The sequence below is a fragment of the Rutidosis leptorrhynchoides genome, chromosome 5 (assembly GCF_046630445.1).
Source record: "Rutidosis leptorrhynchoides isolate AG116_Rl617_1_P2 chromosome 5, CSIRO_AGI_Rlap_v1, whole genome shotgun sequence".
NCBI lineage: Eukaryota > Viridiplantae > Streptophyta > Magnoliopsida > Asterales > Asteraceae > Rutidosis > Rutidosis leptorrhynchoides.
The window spans coordinates 241151557-241174549 of NC_092337.1; positions in this window are offsets into that span (position 1 = coordinate 241151557).

A 22993-nucleotide genomic window follows, 5' to 3' on the forward strand; every position below is an offset into this window, starting at 1 on the left:
TGTTCCTGTATCCATTCAAGTTACAACAAAAACTCACGTAAAGCTGCTGCATATTTATGTGTTTCTTTCTATTTTCGACAACCACCACAACCATAGTAGACCACCATTTAAAACCACCTCAGACTACTGCTCGATGGTTCTGTTCTTTTTCGGCCACCACCATAACATAACCTAAAATCACTAGCCTGTTTGTACTATTGATCAAAAAACAACCACAAAGCTGTTGGGGTTTCAATCATTTGGAACCCGATCAGCTATGACTGTTAGTATAATGCCAAGATCCTACCACGAGGTGGTGGTGGATCATTACAACAATTCACGTAACGTTTAGTTGTGGTTCTATTATTAATTTTTTTACCTATCGCAAACGAATGGGTCAAGGAAGACAGATGGAAGAAAGAATCACCATGTTCATCGAATTATTCTTGCTCACCTGCTGTTATAGTTAAAAACCATCATCACTTTCATCACCCTCAAATCCAACCTACTACTGTTGCTTCGATTGTTTGATAAAAGGAGAAGATGAACCGGAGCTCCTGCCCCCGTTTGTTGTCTGCCGCTATGTGAATATTTTTATTCGTACATATCGATTAAACCTTGCACCGATTGGATTAAAATTATAACCTCTTGGGTCTGTTAAGAGTGGGCTAGCGAATTGTTGGACTTATAAAATTTGTTGTTGTGCCAAACTTTGTTTAGGATGAAAATCCAGATATATATAATTGGGTTAGGATAACTTCAGAAAATTGGAGATGGAGGAATGGTTTAGAGCTGTTGTGTGTAACTGAAGGGTCTCGGGTTTGAGTCCAGGCAGCGACAATTATTGTTTTTAAAGCCTAGATACATTGAGGTAGTCTTTTTATTATAGTTTTTATTGTTATTGTTATTATTATTATTATTATTATTATTATTATTATTATTATTATTATTATTATTATTATTATTATTATTATTATTATTATTATTATCATTATCATTATTATTATTGTTGTTATTATTATTATTATTATTATTATTATTATTATTATTATTATTATTATTATTATTATTATTATTATTATTGTTATTATTATGATTATTATTATTATTGTTATGGTTATCATTAGTATTATTATTATCATAATTATAGTTATAAGTATTACAATTATTTTATCATTAGTATAAATAAGTATCATTAATATTATTAATATTATTATTAATATTGTTAATATGATTATCATTAGTAGTAAATTTTATTATAAAGTATTATTATTATCATTAAAATTATTATTATTATTATTATTATTATTATTAGTATCATCATTTTGGATATTATTAGTAGTATTATTATGATGAAGACCAATATTGTTTTTATTATTATTATTATAAACATTATTATTGCTAAAATTATTATGAAAAGTATCATTTTAAGTAAAAATACTATATTTATTAAGATCGTTAATATTATTATTACAAATAACATTTTTATAAAAATTATCATTTCAATTAATATTAGGATTATTATTATTATTATTAGTATTATTTTTAGAGACATTATTGCTATTTTTATCACTATTATTATTACTACAATAATTATTATTATCATCAGTATTATTATTATTGATATTATCATTATAATCAAACACAACTTTTATTACTATTGATGTAAAAATATATTTATAAGTAACATTACATATAAATTAATTATATTAACAATCTTTAAATAAATATTCATATACATATATAAATATTAACAATCTTTAATATATATATATATATATATATATATATATATATATATATATATATATATATATATATATATATATATATATATATATATATATATATATATAATCAAATAGGTATTTTAAAAATATATAGATATAAAACTATACAAATAATAATCATTTTCAAATATATATATATATATATATATATATATATATATATATATATATACAAATTAAATATACAATATATAAAGTTATAATATATGAAATTGTTCGACTACGTGTATGTGATCTAATATATATATGAACAATATAGGTTCGTGAATCCAAGGCCAACCCTACACTTGTTCCATGATGTAATATGTATTTTTACTACAAAATACAGTATAATGAGTTTCATTTGCTCCCTTTTTAAATGCTTTTGCAATATATATTTTTGGGACCGAGAATACATGCACTGCTTTTATAAATGTTTGACGAAATAGACACAAGTACTTAAAACTACATTCTATGGCTGGATTATTAAACCAAATATGACCCTTTTTAGTCTGGTAATCTAAGAATTAGGGAACAGACACCGTAATTGACGTGAATCCTAAAGATAGATCTATTGTGCCCAACAAATCCCATCCAAAGTACCGGATGCTTTAGTACTTCAAATTTATCATGTTCGAAGAGAGTCCCGAATGATGTATGACAACCCGAAAATTTACGATAAAATTTAAACAAATTCTTTACATGATTTCCTTTAACTTAGACTATTTCTGACGATTCACGAACAACCGATTATAAAAATATATGTAAATATATATGTGTGTATATATATAAATCATTTACAATCATTATTATTATCAATATTATTAATATTATTATTATTATTATTAATTATTATCATTAATATTAATATTAACATTATCACTTTTACTAAAATTATTAATGATATCGTTGATAATTAGCATTATTTTTGTTATTATTATTATGACTATTATCATATACAATTATTATTACTTACATTATTAATATTGATATCAATATTATTGGTGTTATCTTTATTATTATTGTTATTAAATATTATCAATTACTAATATAATTACTAACTTTATTAGTAATACCATTATTACTAAAATTATTAAAATTTTTATAATTATGGTTATTATCATTATAATACACATTATGAATTTTTATCATAAGTATTATTATTAAATCTATTATGATTACTACTAAAAATTATCATTTTTATCATTATTCTTATTAAAAGTATATTAGCATCATTATTAGTATTGTTATTTTATAAATTATTATTATCATTAATGTTATTATTATTATTTGTATTATTATTAACTAATATTAATAATTATTATTATCTTTATTACTATTATTAATATTATTATTATTATTAATTCTATTATTATTAAAAGTATTACTATTACTATTTTATTATTAATATTAATTATTAATAAATTAGGTAAATTAGGTAACTGCTCTTATTTTATTTTTCTCCATGATCTGCTTTTATATCCATCGTGATATATATTTTAATATCCCTACGGGTTTTATTTTTATTTTTATCAAGCTTTTTATATTTTTCTTTTATTCTTCTTCCTCCTGATTTTGATTTTGTCGACTTCAATTATGATAAAAAAACACAAATGGTTGTTAGTTGATCAATCACTCGTACATTATAAATTATCTATTGCATTTGAGAGAATTAAAACAGAAATTTTTTTTTAAAAACAAAAGAGAAGAAGAAGTCGACAACCTATGTCTTGTCTCATTTTGTCAAAAACTCGAATTCAAATACAATTTCAAAAACTAGAATTGCAGTTATGTTAGGAATCATGTGTTCAAACTATCTGTAAAGTTACAGCCTCCAATCTTTCTAATCAAATCCGAATTTCGAAGTCAAAGGTTTTGAAACAAAAGTCAAACGGTTGTTCTTCGATTAAATTCGAATTCTATGTTGAAATTCAAGTCAAATTAATGATGGAGATAGTTTCTAGGAACGAATTAGAAACTATTTCATGTAGGAATCTTTATCTAAAACGGTCCTAAATTCGAAATCAAGTTTTGAGTTCATCAAGTTCTTCGTGGGTCTGCTATCCATATTTTTTTTTCTTTTTCTTCTGTGATCAAGATTTAACGCCCCGTCCTAATCCATCCGGACGAAGTCCATCTCGCTTATAAACGATCCATAATAGTTGGTTACATCGCGAGGTACTTTACCTCTAAATGATACATTTTACAAACATTGCATTCGTTTTTTAAAAGACAAACTTTCATTTCATCGAAAGTTGAAAGGTATGCATACCATTTCATAATATCCAACTATAAATAACCTAATCCGTCATTTACTTAATAATAATCTCTAATGAACTTCAATGACACGAATGCAACGTCATTTGAAATATATCATGAATAACTCCAAGTAATATCCTTAAAATGAGCTAATGCACAGTGGAAGATTTCGTTCAAACCTGAGAATAAACATGCTTTCAAGTGTCAACCAAAAGGTTGGTGAGTTTGTTAGTTTATCATAATCATTTCATTTTCATCATTTTAATAGACCACATGATTTTTAAATATTATAAAACGTGCAGAAGTCCCATTCCAACTGCACAAAAAATATCTTTCATATGAAGAACACCTGGTGAGGATTCATAATATATGTAACACTCCGTTTTCCCGTGCGTGTTTAAAGGTACAACCTAAATTATTAGCACGCTTATAATTTACTCGTTATGTGATTAAATGAACTAAAGTGTTAGTTAGTTGTAGATGCATATATGTATATGATCATATATATATGGGTATATTCGAATGCGTGCGTATACGTGTATATGAATGTGACGTGATTTGGCATCTAGTCGTGCGAGACTTAAGGTTGAGGTTTAGACGTGCATAGGAAGAGTAAAAGTTGTTGTGATTGTGTTTGAACCTTGTTTTATGTTAAACATTCGAAGGGACCAGGACAAGGCAAACGCCGCGCCGTGACAAACAGGTCCGCGCCGCGACGAATAAAGCAATTTCAGATCAGAACTTGAGTTAAGAAGGGTAGTTTTTCCTTCTTTATGTCGCGCCGCGACAAAGGAGCCACGCCGTGGCAGGTCTGCAGTTCAGACTCCGAATTCAGCTCAAATTTAATAGGGTTTAGGGGTATTTTGGTCTTTTCGCGTGTAGATCTGGATGGATCCTTTAATATCAACCACTTATCTTCATTTCTTATATTCCTTTCCTTTTTTTTTCTTAATTTCCTCTCAAATCCTAAAACCCACTTAGATTAAACTTAAGATTTGAAGGTGAAGTTTTGTGAATCGATCCTTGAAGCGAGAATTAAAGTTGTTCATCGCATCTCTAGCTACACATTCATAGTCTTGGTAAGTCTTAACTTTATGTTTTGAGTTTTAATTGATTTATGGCTAGGGTTTGGTTCATATGAGCTAGTGTGACCCATTTGAGGGTTAAATGGGTGGGTCTTGGATGGAATTGTTGAAAGGAAACCCTAAAAGCTATTATCTAGGGTTTGGTCTTGAGATTTGAGGTTGTAAGTACTAAATGATGTTGTTAGTCATTAATGCACTTTTAAAGTGACGAAAGAGTTTTTATTGTGTAAGTTGACTTGATTTGTAGGTCAAAGAGTCAAAAGAGCACTAGTTGACCTAATTGGGTGAAATGGATATGAAATACACCAAGTTTGTGTTAGTTGATGTTATTAAACCCTAATCACTAGCTTCTAGTGATTTATGACGAGGCATGGCCATAAATGGGCGGTTTTGGTGTAGTTGAGTCATTTAATGCAAACGGGTCATTAAATGCTCAAGGGTTGTGGTTGGCATTTAATTCAACTAGTTTGTATGTTAATAAATGCATAATATAATAGGTACATTACATTGAAGGGTTGCAAGCTCGGTTAGCTTTCACAAGAGACTTGAGGTGAGTGGAATGATTATACATGTGTGTATATAATGTATTTACTTGTACGAGATTCGATGTGGGTTTTAAGTTCGGGCGATCGATACCACATCGAGTCATTATATGATATGGGTTTAAAGTTTGGGCGTTCGATACCATGTCATATATGTGTGTGGGCGTGAAGTGTTGGTTTAAAGTTCGGGCGTTCGATACCACATTACACGTGACGGGTGGGTTTAAAGTTTGGGCGATCGATACCACTCCGGGGTTAGTGATATAAGTTGTTGTGCACTAACGTTTGTTGGGAACACCGATGGGAAATTCGAAGTACCATTCCCTTGTATTATTGGTTAACCATGGCTATGTGTTTGTTGTGTGGTGTTTTCACATTATTCGAGTTATATATGTTATCGTTGTGCAAGCTTGTGGTCTTGGAGATTTAGCGTTACGCCTTGCGTTGGTATGCCTTTTAAATTGCTAGCGTGTATGAGGTAATTGTGTATGTGATTGCATGTAAGTAGATTATATATGTATGTGTATAATTATTGCATTCACTAAGCGTTATCTTACCCTCTCGTTGTTTATCTTTTTAGATGCAGGAGCAGTTAAGGGCAAGGGGGTTATCGGACATTAGGTGTCCCGTGATGATGCTTTGTTGGAGCTTTTGGAAGTTGGCCTAGTTTTGGGTAGTTTAGTTCCAAACCATGCTCGGAACGTCGTTTGGTTTATAAACTATCATTTGTAGATGGTCAAACTTGTACTACACTTTATTCATGGCCCTCATGCCTTTTGTAAACAATTAACTGTGGTGCGCTTTAAATAGAACTTGTGAAATGGGTTACATATTTAATTGGCGTGTAATTGTGTTGTAAAAAAAAAAATTTATCGTATGGATTGCGGGTTGGGTTGTTACAAGTGGTATCAGAGCATGGTCTAAGGGATTTAGGTGACTTGAGATAGGTGCCTAGACTTAGACTTTTGTGTTGTGGAATTATATGCGGGACTTGTAGGACTATGGTTCGGTGCGGGGTTTGGTTAGTTCTTTGATGCATAAGTGGACAACTATGCTAGGTTATGATGTTACTAATCGTGTGATATCGTTTTGAACATCGAGTAAGATGATTGTGATACGTTTGACCATGGCACAGCATGTGAGCGTAATAGTGAGTCGCGACCACTATTAAGGTTGCAAGTCAAGTCAAGCAAGGATGTGTGACAAGTATCGAGCTAGATGTGGTGTGTGTGCGGTCATATGCATAGGTATATATGTGTATTAAATTGTTGGTGATGTCTAATCCGTTTTTAATCTTTAGAATGAAGACGAGAAAAAGAACGAATACGAATGGCAATGGTGGTCCCTCTCATGTAGAGGAAGATGAGATGACTACCAAGATCGAGATCGCTTTAGAAAACTATGTTTCGGTTTTCTCACGAAGGGTTAAACAAATATTGGAAGAGTCGGTTTCGGAACAAATTGTTGATATGATTCAAGAACGGATGACTAATGCCGTTAAAGAAGAAGTTGAAAAGAGGTTTCCTAGACCTCAAAATGTGGGCGAGTTGGAGGTTAGCTATAAGAACTTCTTGGCTACTAAGCCTCCTCACTTTCACGGGGATCCTGACCCCATGAAAAGTGCGGCTTGGATCTCCGATGTTGAAGGTTATTTTCGCACGACCGAGTGCCCACCCGAGAAGAAGACTAGACTTGCTACTAGTTTGTTGAGGGGCCATGGTAAAGATTGGCTCGATGGTAAGATTGATTTGGTGGGTGATGCGGATTTTGTAGGTTTATCATGGGCGGAGTTCAAGAAAGAGTTTTTCCTCGAATATCGTACGCAAGCGGATCTTTCCAAATTGCTCAACGAGTTAAGGAACATGCATCAAGGGTCTTTGGACCTAAACACTCTTAAAACCAACTTTCTCGCTAAGGCGCGTTTTTGCCCCGAGTATGTGGGGAATGATCAATTGTTGATGGAAGAATTTCATTCGACCCTTAGAGATGATTTGAAGGGTAAAATTAGTATTGGTCATGTTGAGACCTTTGCTAAGCTTTTGGCGGTGGCGAAGGGGTTTGAAGCGCAAGCTCCGAGTCCGGTTAGTTATGCGCCAAGTAAACGAAAGTTTGAAGCTTCTAATTTTTCGAACAAGAAAAGTAGGGGAGCATCCGAAAGTGTCGGTAGCGTGAAGAGGGGTGTTTCTAGCGGTCACATGGTCACATGTTTCAATTGTGGGCAAAAGGGTCACTACTCCCGTGATTGCCCAAAACCGTTTACTAATACAATCACGTGTTTTAATTGTCAAAAAGAAGGGCACCGAAATTCGGAGTGCCCCGAACTCTGAAATGATCAAGTTAAGAGAATAGAGAAGGCGGCGGGGTCGGCTAGGGGACGTAACTATTTGATGACCAATGACGAAGCCAAGCAATCTAATGAAGTCGTTTCAGGTACTTTCATGGTTAACTCTAATCCGGCAAGGATTCTTTTTGATAGCGGTGCAAATTTATCGTTTGTGTCTCTAAAATTTGTGCCTAAACTTAATAAACCGTTAGCTAAGTTAAGTCGTCCGGTAGAAGTTGAATTAGCGGATGGCAAGACGGTGCTAGTGGTTGATGTGTGTAAGAATTGTAATGTTGTGTTTGGTTCCGAGAACTTTAATATTGATCTCATTCCGATGACGTTGGGTGATTTTGATATCGTGGTTGGTATGGATTGGCTCGATCATAATAGAGCCGATATTGCGTGCCATGAAAAATCTATTCGTGTGAAGACCCCAAGTGGGGGAGAGTTAATTATTCATGGTGATAAATGAAGTAGACCGGTGCGGATATGCACTTTTGCACGGGCACGTCGTTTCCTGGTTAGTGGTGGCATGGCTTTTCTTGCCCGTGTTATTGATGCTCGTGATGAGCCATCACCTATTCGTGAAATTCCGGTGGTAAGTGAGTTTGAAGATGTTTTTCCGGATGAGTTGCAGGGTGTTCCGGCGGAAAGACAAGTCGAATTTCGCATTGAGTTGGTTCCGGGAGCTACTCCCATTGCTAAAACTCCTTATCGTTTAGCACCAACGGAAATGCAAGAATTGTTGAATCAAATTCAAGAGTTACTTGAGAAGGGTTTTATTTGACCGAGTGCTTCGCCATGGGGTGCTCCGGTCTTGTTCGTGAAGAAGAAAGATAGTAGTATGCGTATGTGCATCGACTATCGGGAGTTAAATAAAGTGACGATCAAAAATCGTTATCCGTTGCCTAGGATCGACGATTTATTCGACCAACTTCAAGGCACAACGTACTTCTCTAAAATTGACCTACGGTCCGGCTATCATCAAATGCGGGTCCGTGAGGAAGATATCGAGAAGACGGCCTTTCGTACTAGTTATGGGCATTTTGAATTTGTGGTTATGCCTTTTGGTCTTACGAATGCACCGGCGGCATTCATGGATCTTATGAACCGAGTGTGCCAACCTATGTTGGACAAGTCAATAATTGTGTTCATTGACGACATTCTTGTATATTCTAGGAGTATGAAGGAACATGAACACCATTTGCGTGAAGTGTTGAAGACATTGAGAAAAGAGAAGTTGTATGCTAAATTCTCAAAATGTGAATTTTGGCTAAGGGAGGTTCAATTCCTTGGCCATATTGTGAACAAGAATGGTATTCAAGTGGATCCGAGGAAGATAGAGACGGTAAAGGATTGGGAACAACCGACTACGCCTACGGAAATCTGAAGTTTTCTCGGTTTGGCCAGTTATTATCGTCGATTTATCCAAGACTTTTCCAAGATTGCTTCACCATTAACTAAGTTGACGAGGAAGAATACGAGATTCAATTGGGAGAACGAGCAAGAAATTGCTTTTCATTTGTTGAAAGAGAAATTGTGTCAAGCTCCGGTCTTAGTATTGCCGGAAGGTGTAGATGATATGACGGTCTATTGTGATGCTTCTTTGAATGGACTCGGGTGTGTTCTAATGCAACGAGGTAAAGTCATCGCTTACGCCTCTCGCCAATTAAAGGAACATGAAAAGAGATACCCGACTCATGATCTCGAATTAGCGGCGGTGGTCCATGCTTTGAAAATTTGGTGCCATTACTTGTATGGTGTCAATTGTACGATTTATTCGGATCACAAGAGTTTGAAACATCTTTTTGATCAACGGGATTTGAATTATCGTCGACGTAGATGGATGGATGTGGTGAAAGACTATGATTTTGAGATACTTTACCACCCGGGTAAAGCGAACGTGGTTGCGGATGCGTTGAGTCGAAAAAGTCAACATCCGGCGACACGTGTAGGGTCGTTGCGGGTAGCAATTACTAACGACTTTCTCGCAAAGCTTGGTGAAGTTCACATAGAGGCTTACGTTCACAACAAGCATGCGTAATGAATCGTGGGGCAATCGGAATCCATTACTATGGGTTCGCGTGGGTTGTTGTCTTTTCAAGAAAGAGTATGGGTGCCAAAGATGGGTGACTTCCGAAAGGTGCTTCTTGATGAAGCGCATAAGTCTAAATATTCTATTCATCCGGGTGCGACAAAGATGTACCTCGATTTGAAGAAAGATTATTGGTGGCCGGGCATGAAACGCGACGTTGTTAAGTATGTTGAGCAATACGTCACGTGTTTGCAAGTTAAAGCCGAACACCAAAAGCCGTATGGTAAGTTGCAACCGCTATAAATTCCAATGTGGAAGTGGGAGCATATTACCATGGATTTTATTACCAAGTTGCCGAAAACGGCAAGAACCCAATTTAACACTATTTGGGTGAATGTTGATAGATTGACGAAGAGTGCACTGTTTCTTCCTTGTAACGACCCAGATTTTTCCGATCGTTTTATACTTATGAGATTAATATTTACATAAAATAAACCTTACCAACATGATAAGCAATCCAAACTGTTGAGACTTATGTTTTTGAAAAGAGTTTCACACAACGTTTGACCGTCCAATTTGACCGATGATATCACGAACTATATAACACACGATAATTATACGATTATGTATATGTACATATCTATACATATTTAACATGATTTAAGGATGGTTTAACATTTCATTGTGAACTAACAACAATGAGTTATAAGTATACTTTGAGACCACTAACTTAAGTTTTCAAAACGATAACTATATGTAACGTTCCTTGACATATATACTTACAATCTATAATGTGTTGGTGATCTATGTCACCAATATGATTTAAGTGTAATGGGATTAATTTGTAACCAAAATAATCTTGATAAATATCGAACAAGTTTGGGGAAGTGTGGAGTGCACACTTGTTTGAACTTATCTTGATTATGACGGGGGTTCGGGGGCAGCGCCCCTGATAAGCGGGGTCCAAGGGGTGGCAACCCCTGGCGGGGTCCAAGGGGCAGAGCCAAAAATGTCTTAAAATTTTATTTTGGCCCGGTTTGACCCAAAAATAAAAGCCCAGTTTTGAGCCTCTTTTACAGTTATAAACCCATCCATATTTGAATTCTCGTTCCGATTCCTCAAAATTTCTACAAGTATATCTAGGGTATATGTAACCGTATCATACCCAGCTTCTATACGTATTTACTATTGGTATATACCAACAATAAACTTCAATGATCAGCCACTAGACATGATGTTACATGTGGGAACCAGCCATTTAACCTCATGTGTGACTTTTGTGCAAGAAAACAAACTAAATCTCCTATATATCCATTCCATAATCATGCTATTTTGCACACACACACATATACAATTTCATTTCCAATTTTCTTTCAAGTTAATTCACTCCCTAATCTCTCTTCATTTACCTACTCAAGAACGTATCAATATAGTCATCCTATTTCAAGGAGATTACTTCCAATCTTTCAATCCCACTCCAAAACTCTTTTGATTCCAAGATTTTTCTTACCTTTTCCAGTAGCTTTGTCCAAGTAACTTGAGGTAGTAACCTTATTCATAACCTTATTCGATTCATTTTTATATAGCTATCTTATTTTGTGTTGTAAAATTTTAACAACAAGAACATAGTTTGAGTGATTTCAAACTTGTTCGCAAACTAAATAGATCCTTCTAATTTGATTTTTAAAAACACTTCAAGACCTGTAATATATCATATTATGACAAAATCGGATTAATCATATCTTGGCTAATTAACATAATATTTAATATATATTTACTTATGATTTGATTTTATATATTTTAGGACCACTCGTAAACAACACGAGAAGATTAATCATAAGACCTCATGATTGTACGCAACACGTTATTTGACAACACGGTACTTTATGTACGCAACACATCACTTGACAACATGGTACCATGGGTCGAGATTAATTCTGATCAATACGAATACGATGGGGTCTTTATTTATTTTATTTAAGCAACTAATTGTGGACCACTAACATCGGACTGCTAACTACGGACTAAGAAAATATTAATATTAATAATATATATATATATATATATATATATATATATATATATATATATATATATATATATATATATATATATATATATATATATATATATATATATATATATATATATGTAATGATTACTTGAAAAGAAAATATGTTGATATATTATAAATATGGTTAGGTTTGTGATATCAATCGGAGACCAAGTCGTGTTTATTACCTTCAAGGCAAAAGTGAGTATATAGTCCCACTTTTAAACTCTAAATATTTCGGGATGAGAATACATGCATTTTATGATTTACGTTATGAACACAAGTGATTAAAAATATATATTCTACGTTGAGTTGTACCACTGGCATACTTCCCTGTAACTTGGTAACTATTATTTACATGAGGTATTGTAAACGCGAATCCTGTTGATAGATCTATCGGGCCTGACAACCCCAACCGGACTGGACGACCAGTATTCAACGGTTGCACAGTACTTCGTTTCGGTGAATACACTTGGTACGGTGTAGTAAGATTTCATAATAAAGGGAATATGCGACTTTGATTAAATGTTAAGTATGGTTATCAGGTGCTCAATAACTTAGAATATCTTTATTAAAACGTTTATATATGAAATCTTGTGGTCTATATTTATAACGCTGCCGGCATTAAACCTATATCTCACCAACTTTATGTTGACATTTTAAGCATGTTTATTCTCAGGTGATAACTAAAAGCTTCCGCTGCAACATATTGAATTTAAGCAAGATCTTGAGTATGCATATTTGTGTCAAAAATAAAACTGCATATCGGAGGATTTGTAATGTAAAATATGTTGGAGGTCGAATTGTTATTATCACATGTAAAGTTTGTAAGTCTAAGATTATCGCTAAACGATAATCATTATTAAGTTGTTTAAACCTTGTATTTGTAATAAAAGCTATGGTTTGTATTGTAAAAACGAATGCAGTTTTCGAAAAATGTCGCATATAGAGGTCAATACCTCGCGATGAAATCATATGTTATTGTATTCGTCCTTATGGTTAAGGTCGGGTAATGACATGTGGTATCAGAGCGTTGGTCTTAGCGAATCAGAAAATTTGCATTAGTGTGTCTTATCGAGTTTGTTAGGATGCATTAGTGAGTCTGGACTTTGACCGTGTTTGATTTCGAAAACTATTGCTTATCCTTGTTGGTTAAAAATTAATATGTAAATATTATGTGGTATTAACGTGCTAGTTGTTTTTTGATAGATGTCTGGCTTAGAACTTATTATCACATTCAGCGACTCCGAACCAGAATCTTCAGATGGTGTTCCAGTCATTAACCTATCCGATGATGAAAATGACACCTTTGGGGAAGACTCACAAGTTCTGGATGAATCAATTGAAGAGGAACCAGAAAGTGATCCTGAGGAGGAAGAAATACAGGAAATTACGAAAGACAAGTTCGAACGAGGAAAGAAATGAAAGGCTACTGAAATGGAAAATCCAAATCCCGAGTCTAGAGAGAATGTTGTCACACCAACTCCACCAGATACTTCCACACCTATTCCCGCTATTCCTATTAGTTCTATCCCGACATCCAGTTCTTCGGTTCCTCAGCCAAAACGCAGGGAGACAACCAGGATAACCTTTAAGCGATTTCTTTGAACACAAACGCTTTGGGTTAAATGATGCGTTGTTGTTTTAAACCATGGGATCATATAATGTTTTGTATAATATTACTAGTGTGTTTTGCTTAATGTTTGATGTAAGATAAGCGTATGTAAAATAGTGAAGTGTGAAATGCAATAATTTTCCATGGTTAAGTATTATTTGGGTGGTAGTAATTGATTTTCGTACTAAGCTATTAAGTATGAACTTTAACGGGTAGGTACTACCCTAGATATAATTATAAAATGCTAATAAGAAGAAAAGGCTTTTATAATAATAACTGGTTCATATTATTAATAAGCTACGATGTACGATAAATACATACTACATCTATAATATTCCATGTGAATAATTATTTTTTTTTCATTCTTGTTGAAGATTATGGCGCGATTGAACCGAATGACGGAACAAGAAATACAGGAACTCATCAATCAGCGAGTGAACGACAGAATGTTATGGGTCGAGGCTGCAAGAGGTGCTGCAGTTAACCCAAATCCTCGTGTGGGGTGCACTTACAAAACTTTTAAAGGTTGGAAGACCTCATCATTCAGTAGAACAGAAGGACCGGTTGGTTTAACCCGGTGGATCGAAAAGATTGAGTCTGTGTTTAAAACCAGTGGTTGTATTGAGAAGGACATGACCAAGTATGCATCGTGCACCCTACAAGATAGTGCACTCACGTGGTGGAAAAACTATGTGAAGACCGTAGGAGGAGATGTAGCTTATGATACTCCTTGGGAAGAATTCAAAACAATGCTAATCAACGAATATTGTCCAAGGAACGAGGTTAGGAAGTTGGAAGCTGAATTACGAAGCCTGAAAGTTGTTGGTACTGAACTCACCAACTACAATCAGCGATTCATGGAATTAGCTTTGCTATGTCCAGAATTGGTACCAACCGAAGAACGGAAGATTGAACTGTACAAAGACGGTTTGCCTAAAAAGGTCAAGGTAAATGTTACAGCATCCAAACCCAAGACTATTCATGAAGCTATCACCATGGCGAACGAGTTGATGGACCAGATTATTCTGGATAAGAACACCGATGTCAAGACATCGGGAAATAAAAGAAAGTGGAAAGGTAATCATCAACAATCCAACAAGAAACAAGAAACCACGCAAGGTGCGGGTAGCGGTTCAAACTCAGGTTACAAAGAACGAAATTCTTTATGTAACAGATGCCACAAACATCACTCTGGTTATTGTAATGTGGTGTGCAACAATTGTAATCGAAAAGGTCATCTTGCTGAAGATTGTAGGGTTCCCGCTACAAATACAAACGGTACCAAGACTCCTGCCACCAATGCAAATAGAACTGCCTTGGCCACTGTTACTTGTTATGGGTGTGGGAAACAGGGTCATTATAAGAGTCAGTGCCCGAATCCAGAGAAGAATAACGGATCTGCACGTAGAAGAGCATTTGTTATTAATGCTAGAGAGGCGTATGAAGACCCAGAGCTTGTTACGGGTACGTTTCCCATTAATAACTTATCCGCATCTATTATATTTGATACTGGTGCCGATAGAAGTTACGTGTGTAGAGACTTTCACGCTAAATTGAATTGTTCATCATTACCTCTAGATGCTAAGTACATGATTGAGTTAGCTAATGGTAAACTAATTAAAGCTGATAAAATTTGCCGTGATTGTAAAATAAATTTAGCCGGAGAAACATTTAAGATTGATTTGATACCCGTAGAATTAGGAAGTTTTGATGTAATAGTCGGCATGGACTGGATGTCCAAAATAGGAGCTGAAGTTGTGTGCGCCAAGAAGGCAATTCGCATTCCTCGTAAGGATAGAACGCCATTAATGATTTATGGAGAGAAGGGTAACTCAAAGCTAAAACTCATTAGTTGTTTGAAAGCTCAAAAGTGCTTGAAGAAAGGGTGCTATGCTATCCTAGCACATGTTAATAAAGTTGAAACGAAGGAAAAAGTGAAGAGCATCAACGACGTGCCTGTGGCAAGAGATTTTCCTGAAGTATTTCCGGAAGAGTTGCCGGGATTACCTCCATTTAGATCTGTAGAATTTCAAATAGATTTAGTACCAGGAGCTGCACCAGTGGCTCGTGCTCCATATAGACTTGCACCATCTGAGATGAAAGACTTACAAAGCCAGTTACAAGAATTACTGGACCGTGGTTTCATTCGACCGAGCACTTCACCGTGGGGAGCTTCGATTTTATTCGTCAAGAAGAAAGATGGATCTTTCCGAATGTGTATAGATTATCGTGAATTAAATAAGTTAACTATCAAGAATCGGTATCCACTACCGAGAATTGATGACTTATTTGATCAATTGCAAGGATCATGTGTTTACTCGAAAATCGACCTAAGGTCGGGCTATCATCAACTACGCGTCAAAGAAGAAGATATTCTGAAAACTGCTTTTCGAACACGCTACGGTCATTATGAATTTTTGGTCATGCCGTTTGGGTTGACTAATGCGCCAGCTGTATTCATGGACCTCATGAATCGAGTTTGTAGTCCGTATTTAGATAAGTTTGTTATCGTTTTCATTGACGATATTCTTATCTATTCCAAGAGTGAGCAAGAGCATGAGCAGCATTTAAGGTTGGTATTAGAATTGTTAAGAAAAGAACAGTTATACGCCAAATTTTCTAAGTGTGCATTTTGGTTGAAAGAAGTGCAATTTCTTGGCCACGTTGTTAGTAGCAAAGGAATTCAGGTTGATCCAGCTAAAATTGAGACCATTGAAAAATGGGAGACTCCTAAGACACCAACGCAGATACGCCAATTTTTGGGTTTAGGTGGTTATTATAGAAGGTTTATTCAAGATTTTTCCCGAATAGCTAAACCATTAACAGCGTTAACGCAAAAAGGGAAGAAGTACGAATGGACTTCTGAGCAAGATAGTGCATTTCAATTACTGAAGAAGAAGTTTACTACAGCACCTATTTTATCATTACTTGAAGGGAACGATGATTTTGAGATATATTGTGACGCTTAGCGACAAGGTTTTGGTTGCGTCCTTATGCAACGGAAGAAAGTTATAGCATACGCATCCCGACAATTGAAAATTCACGAGCCGAATTATACGACGCATGATTTAGAATTGGAAGCAGTAGTGTTTGCATTGAAGATATGGAGACACTATTTATATGGGGTTAAATACACTGTGTTTACTGATCATAAAAGCCTTCAACATATTTTTGATCAGAAACAGCTGAACATGAGGCAACGTAGGTGGGTCGAGCTGATAAACGACTATGATTGTGAGATTCGCTATCATCCCGGGAAAGCGAATGTAGTGGCCGACGCTCTAAGCAGAAAGGAACGGGAACCAATTCGAGTACGAGCAATGAACATAAAAATTCGCATGAATCTCAACTCACAAATCAAAGAGGCTCAACGAGAAGCTCTTACTAAAGAAAACATAGGAAATGAAATAATGAAGAAGTATGAGAAGCAACTCATTATACGGGAAGACGGAATTCGATATTTCGCAAACCGTATATGGGTACCGAAGTTAGGTGGATTAAGGAAGTTGATATTGAACGAGGCACATAAGACAAGATACTCGATACATCCTGGGGTTGGAAAGATGTATCAAGATCTTAAGAAGAATTATTGGTGGCCTAATTTAAAGACAGATGTTGCAACATATGTTGGGGAATGTTTAACTTGTTCCAAAGTCAAAGCAGAACACCAGAAGCCGTCAGGGTTACTTCAACAACCAGAAATCCCAGAATGGAAATGGGATGATATTACCATGGATTTCATCACAAAGTTACCTAAGACTGCCTGGGTTATAATACCATTTGGGTAATAGTTGATCGTTTCACCAAATCTGCACATTTCTTGCCTATAAAGGAAACGGATAGAATGGAGAAACTTTTACGATTATACGTAAAGGAAATTGTTTCAATGCATGGAATACCTATTTCCATTATATCAGATCGTGATAGTAGATTTACATCAAAGTTTTGGCAATCACTACAGGAGGCCCTGGGAACCCGTTTGGATATGAGCACCTCATATCATCCGCAAACTGACGGGCAGAGTGAAAGAACAATTCAGACTCTTGAAGACATGCTCAGGGCATGTGTGATCGATTTTGGAAACGGATGGGATAAATATCTACCATTAGTAGAATTCTCGTATAATAATAGTTATCATGCGAGCATTAAAGCTGCACCAGTCGAAGCACTGTATGGAAGGAAGTGTAGATCCCCTATCTGTTGGAATGAAGTAGGAGATCGACAATTAACTAGTCCCGAGATCATCCATGAAACTACTGAGAAGATAGTGAAAATCAAGGAGAGATTGAAAACAGCCCGTAGTCGCCAAAAGAGCTACGCCGATGTCCGAAGGAAACCATTAGAGTTTCAGATCGGTGACATGGTTATGCTAAAGGAGTCACCTTGGAAAGGTGTAATACATTTTGGAAAAAGGGGTAAACTGAACCCAAGGTATGTAGGCCCGTTCAAGATCATCGAACGCATCGGACCGGTAGCTTATCGACTCGAGTTACCACAACAACTCGCCGGGGTACATAATTCATTTCACGTCTCAAACCTAAAGAAATGTCTTGCAAAGGAAGATCTCACCATTCCTCTTGAAGAAATCCAAGTCGACGAGAAACTACAATTCATAGAAGAACCAGTCGAAATCATGGACCGTGAAGTTAAACAACTCAAGCAGAGCAACATACCAATCATCAAGGTTCGTTGGAATGCTCGAAGGGGCCCCGAGTTTACTTGGGAACGAGAGGATCAGATGAAACAAAAGTATCCACATTTGTTTCCCGACAACGCAAAATAGGTACAACTTTAAAATTTCGGGACGAAATTTATTTAACGGGTAGATACTGTAACGACCCAGATTTTTCCGATCATTTTATACTTATGAGATTAATATTTACATAAAATAAACCTTACCAACATGATAAGCAATCCAAACTGTTGAGACTTGTGTTTTTGAAAAGAGTTTCACACAACGTTTGACCGTCCAATTTGACCGATGATATCACGAACTATATAACACACGATAATTATACGATTATGTTTATGTACATATCTATACATATTTAACATGATTTAAGGATGGTTTAACATTTCATTGTGAACTAACAACAATGAGTTATAAGTATACTTTGAGACCACTAACTTAAGTTTTCAAAACGATAACTATATGTAACGTTCTTTGACATATATACTTACAATCTATAATGTGTTGGTGATCTATGTCACCAATATGATTTAAGTGTAATGGGATTAATTTGTAACCAAAATAATCTTGATAAATATCGAACAAGTTTGGGGAAGTGTGGAGTGCACACTTGTTTGAACTTATCTTGATTATGACGGGGGTTCGGGGGCAGCGCTCCTGATAAGCGGGGTCCAAAGGGTGGCAACCCCTGGCGGGGTCCATGGGGCAGAGCCCCTGGCTGGGGTCTTTACTTCCAATCTTTCAATATAGTCATCCGATTTCAAGGAGATTACTTCCAATCTTTCAATCCCACTCCACCACTCTTTTGATTCTAAGATTTTTCTTACCTTTTCCAGTAGCTTTGTCCAAGTAACTTGAGGTAGTAACCTTATTCATAACCTTATTCAATTCATTTTTATATAGCTATCTTATTTTGTGTTGTAAAATTTTAACAACAAGAACATAGTTTGAGTGATTTCAAACTTGTTCGCAAACTAAATAGATCCTTCTAATTTGATTTTTAAAAACACTTCAAGACCTGTAATATATCATATTATGACAAAATCGGATTAATCATATCTTGGCTAATTAACATAATATTTAATATATATTTACTTATGATTTGATTTTTATATATTTCAGGACCACCCGTAAACAACACGAGAAGATTAATCATAAGACCTCATGATTGTACGCAACACGTCATTTGACAACACGGTACTTTATGTATGCAACACCTCACTTGACAACATGGTACCATGGGTTGAGATTAATTCTGATCAATACGAATACGATGGGGTCTTTATTTATTTTATTTAAGCAACTAATTGTGGACCACTAACATCGGACTGCTAACTACGGACTAAGAAAATATTAAAAGTATTAAAAGTATATATATATATATATATATATATATATATATATATATATATATATATATATATATATATATATATATGTAACGATTACTTGAAAAGAAAATATGTTGATATATTATATATATGGTTAGGTTTGTGATATCAATCGGAGACCAAGTCGTGTTTATTACCTTCAAGGCAAAAGTGAGTATATAGTCCCACTTTTAAACTCTAAATATTTCGGGATAAGAATACATGCATTTTATGATTTACGTTATGAACACAAGTGATTAAAAATATATATTCTACGTTGAGTTGTACCACTGGCATACTTCCCTGTAACTTGGTAACTATTATTTACATGAGGTATTGTAAACGCGAATCCTGTTGATAGATCTATCGGGCCTGACAACCCCAACCGGACTGGACGACCAGTATTCAACGGTTGCACAGTACTTCGTTTCGGTGACTACACTTGGTACGGTGTAGTAAGATTTCATAATAAAGGGAATATGCGACGTTGATTAAATGTTAAGTATGGTTATCAAGTGCTCAACAACTTAGAATATCTTTATTAAAACGTTTATATATGAAATCTTGTGGTCTATATTTATAACGCTGCCGGCATTAAACCTATATCTCACCAACTTTATGTTGACGTTTTAAGCATGTTTATTCTCAGGTGATAACTAAAAGCTTCCGCTGCAACATGTTGAATTTAAAACTGCATATCGGAGGATTTGTAATGTAAAATATATTGGAGGTCGTATTGTTATTATCACATGTAAAGTTTGTAAGTCTAAGATTATCGCTAAATGATAATCATTATTAAGTTGTTTAAACCTTGTATTTGTAATAAAAGCTATGGTTTGTATTGTAAAAACGAATGCAGTTTTTGAAAAATGTCGCATATAGAGGTCAATACATCACGATGAAATCATATGTTATTGTATTCGTCCTTATGGTTAAGGTCGGGTTATGACATTCCTATTAAAGAAGCAATATCATCGGAGGCACTCGCGAAGATGTTCATTAAAGAGGTGATATCGAGACATGGCGTTCCCGCGTCTATCGTTTCGGATCGGGACACGTGTTTTACTTCTCAATTTTGGAAGAAGTTTCATGAAGACATGGGTACGAGGGTGAATATGAGTACGGCGTATCATCCTCAAACGGATGGTCAAACCGAACGTACAAATCAAACATTGGAGGATATGTTACGTGCGTGTATTATTGATTTTGGCGGTAGTTGGGACGAACATTTACCATTGGTAGAATTCTCGTACAATAATAGTTTTCACTCTAGTATTGGAATGCCACCGTATGAGATGTTGTATGGAAGAAGGTGTCGAACCCCGATTTGTTGGGGTGAAGTGGGTCAAAGGGAAGTCGGGAGCACCGACTTGGTATTGGAGACAAATAGCAAAATCGATATGATTCGGGCTCGTTTAAAGGCGGCGCAAGATAGAAAAAAGTCTTACGTCGATAAACGTAGGTGACCGATCGAATTTGAAGAAGGCGATATGGTGATGCTTAAGGTTTCGCCATGGAAGGGTTTTATTCGGTTTCGAAAACGGGGAAAGTTAGCTCCTCGGTTTATTGGGCCGTTTATGATTTTAGCTCGTGTTGGTGAAGTTGCGTATCGTTTGGAATTACCCGAAGAGCTTGCGGGGATCCATAATACATTTCATGTTTCCCATCTCCGAAAGTGTCTTACGGGTGATTCTTCATGGATGCCTTTAGACGAAATTGAGCTAAACAACAAGTTAGAATACGTTGAAGAGCCGATTGCTATACTCGATGAGAAGGTAAAAATGTTGCGTAACAAAGAGGTGAGGACCTTTAAGGTCCAATGGCGTCGTAGTAAAGGTTCCGAGTTTACTTGGGAGCCCGAAGAATTTGTGTTGGTTTATCTTCCCTCGTGTCATGCGGCTTGGATCGCGAGGACGCGCTCCGATTTAAGTGGGGGAGAGTTGTAACACCCCGTTTTCCCGTGCGCATTTAAAGGTACAACCTAAATTATTAGCACGCTTATAATTTACTCCTTATGTGATTAAATGAACTAAAGTGTTAGTTAGTTGTAGGTGCATATATGTATATTAGTGTATATATATATATATATATATATATATATATATATATATATATATATATGGGTATATTCGAATGCGTGCGTATACGTGTATATGAATGTGACCTGATTTGGCGTCTAGTCGTGCGAGACTTAAGGTTGAGGTTTAGAAGTGCATAGGAAGAGTAAAAGTTATTGTGATTGTGTTTGAACCTTGTTTTATGTTAAACGTTCGAAGGGACCAGGACAAGGCAAACGCCGCGCCGCGACAAACGGGTCCGCGTCGCGATGAATAAAGCAAATCCAGATCAGAACTTGAGTTAAAAAGGGTAGTTTTTCCTTCTTTATGTCGCGCCGCGATAAAGGAGCCGCGCCGTGGCAAGTCTGCAGTTCAGACTCCGAATTCAGCTCAAATTTAATAGGGTTTAGGGGCATTTTGGTCTTTTCGCGTGTAGATCTGGATGGAGCCTTTAATATCAACCACTTATCTTCATTTCTTATATTCCTTTCCTTTTTCTTTCTTAATTTCCTCTCAAATCCTAAAACCCACTTAGATTAAACTTAAGATTTGAAGGTGAAGTTTTGTGAATCGATCCTTGAAGCGAGAATTAAAGTTGTTCATCGCATCTCTAGCTACACGTTCATAGTCTTGGTAAGTCTTAACTTTATGTTTTGAGTTTTAATTGATTTATGGCTAGGGTTTGGTTCATATGAGCTAGTGTGACCCATTTGAGGGTTAAATGGGTGGGTCTTGGATGGAATTGTTGAAAGGAAACCCTAAAAGCTATTATCTAGGGTTTGGTCTTGAGATTTGAGGTTGTAAGTACTAAATGATGTTGTTAGTCATTAATGCACTTTTAAAGTGATGAAAGAGTTGTTATTGTGTAAGTTGACTTGATTTGTAGGTCAAAGAGTCAAAAGAGCACTAGTTGACCTAATTGGGTGAAATGGATATGAAATACACCAAGTTTGTGTTAGTTGATGTTATTAAACCCTAATCACTAGCTTCTAGTGATTTATGACGAGGCATGGCCATAAATGGGCGGTTTTGGTGTAGTTGAGTCATTTAATGCAAACGGGTCATTAAATGCTCAAGGGTTGTGGTTGGCATTTAATTCAACTAGTTTGTATGTTAATAAATGCATAATGTAATAGGTACATTACATTGAAGGGTTGCAAGCTCGGTTAGCTTTCACAAGAGACTTGAGGTGAGTGGAATGATTATACGTGTGTGT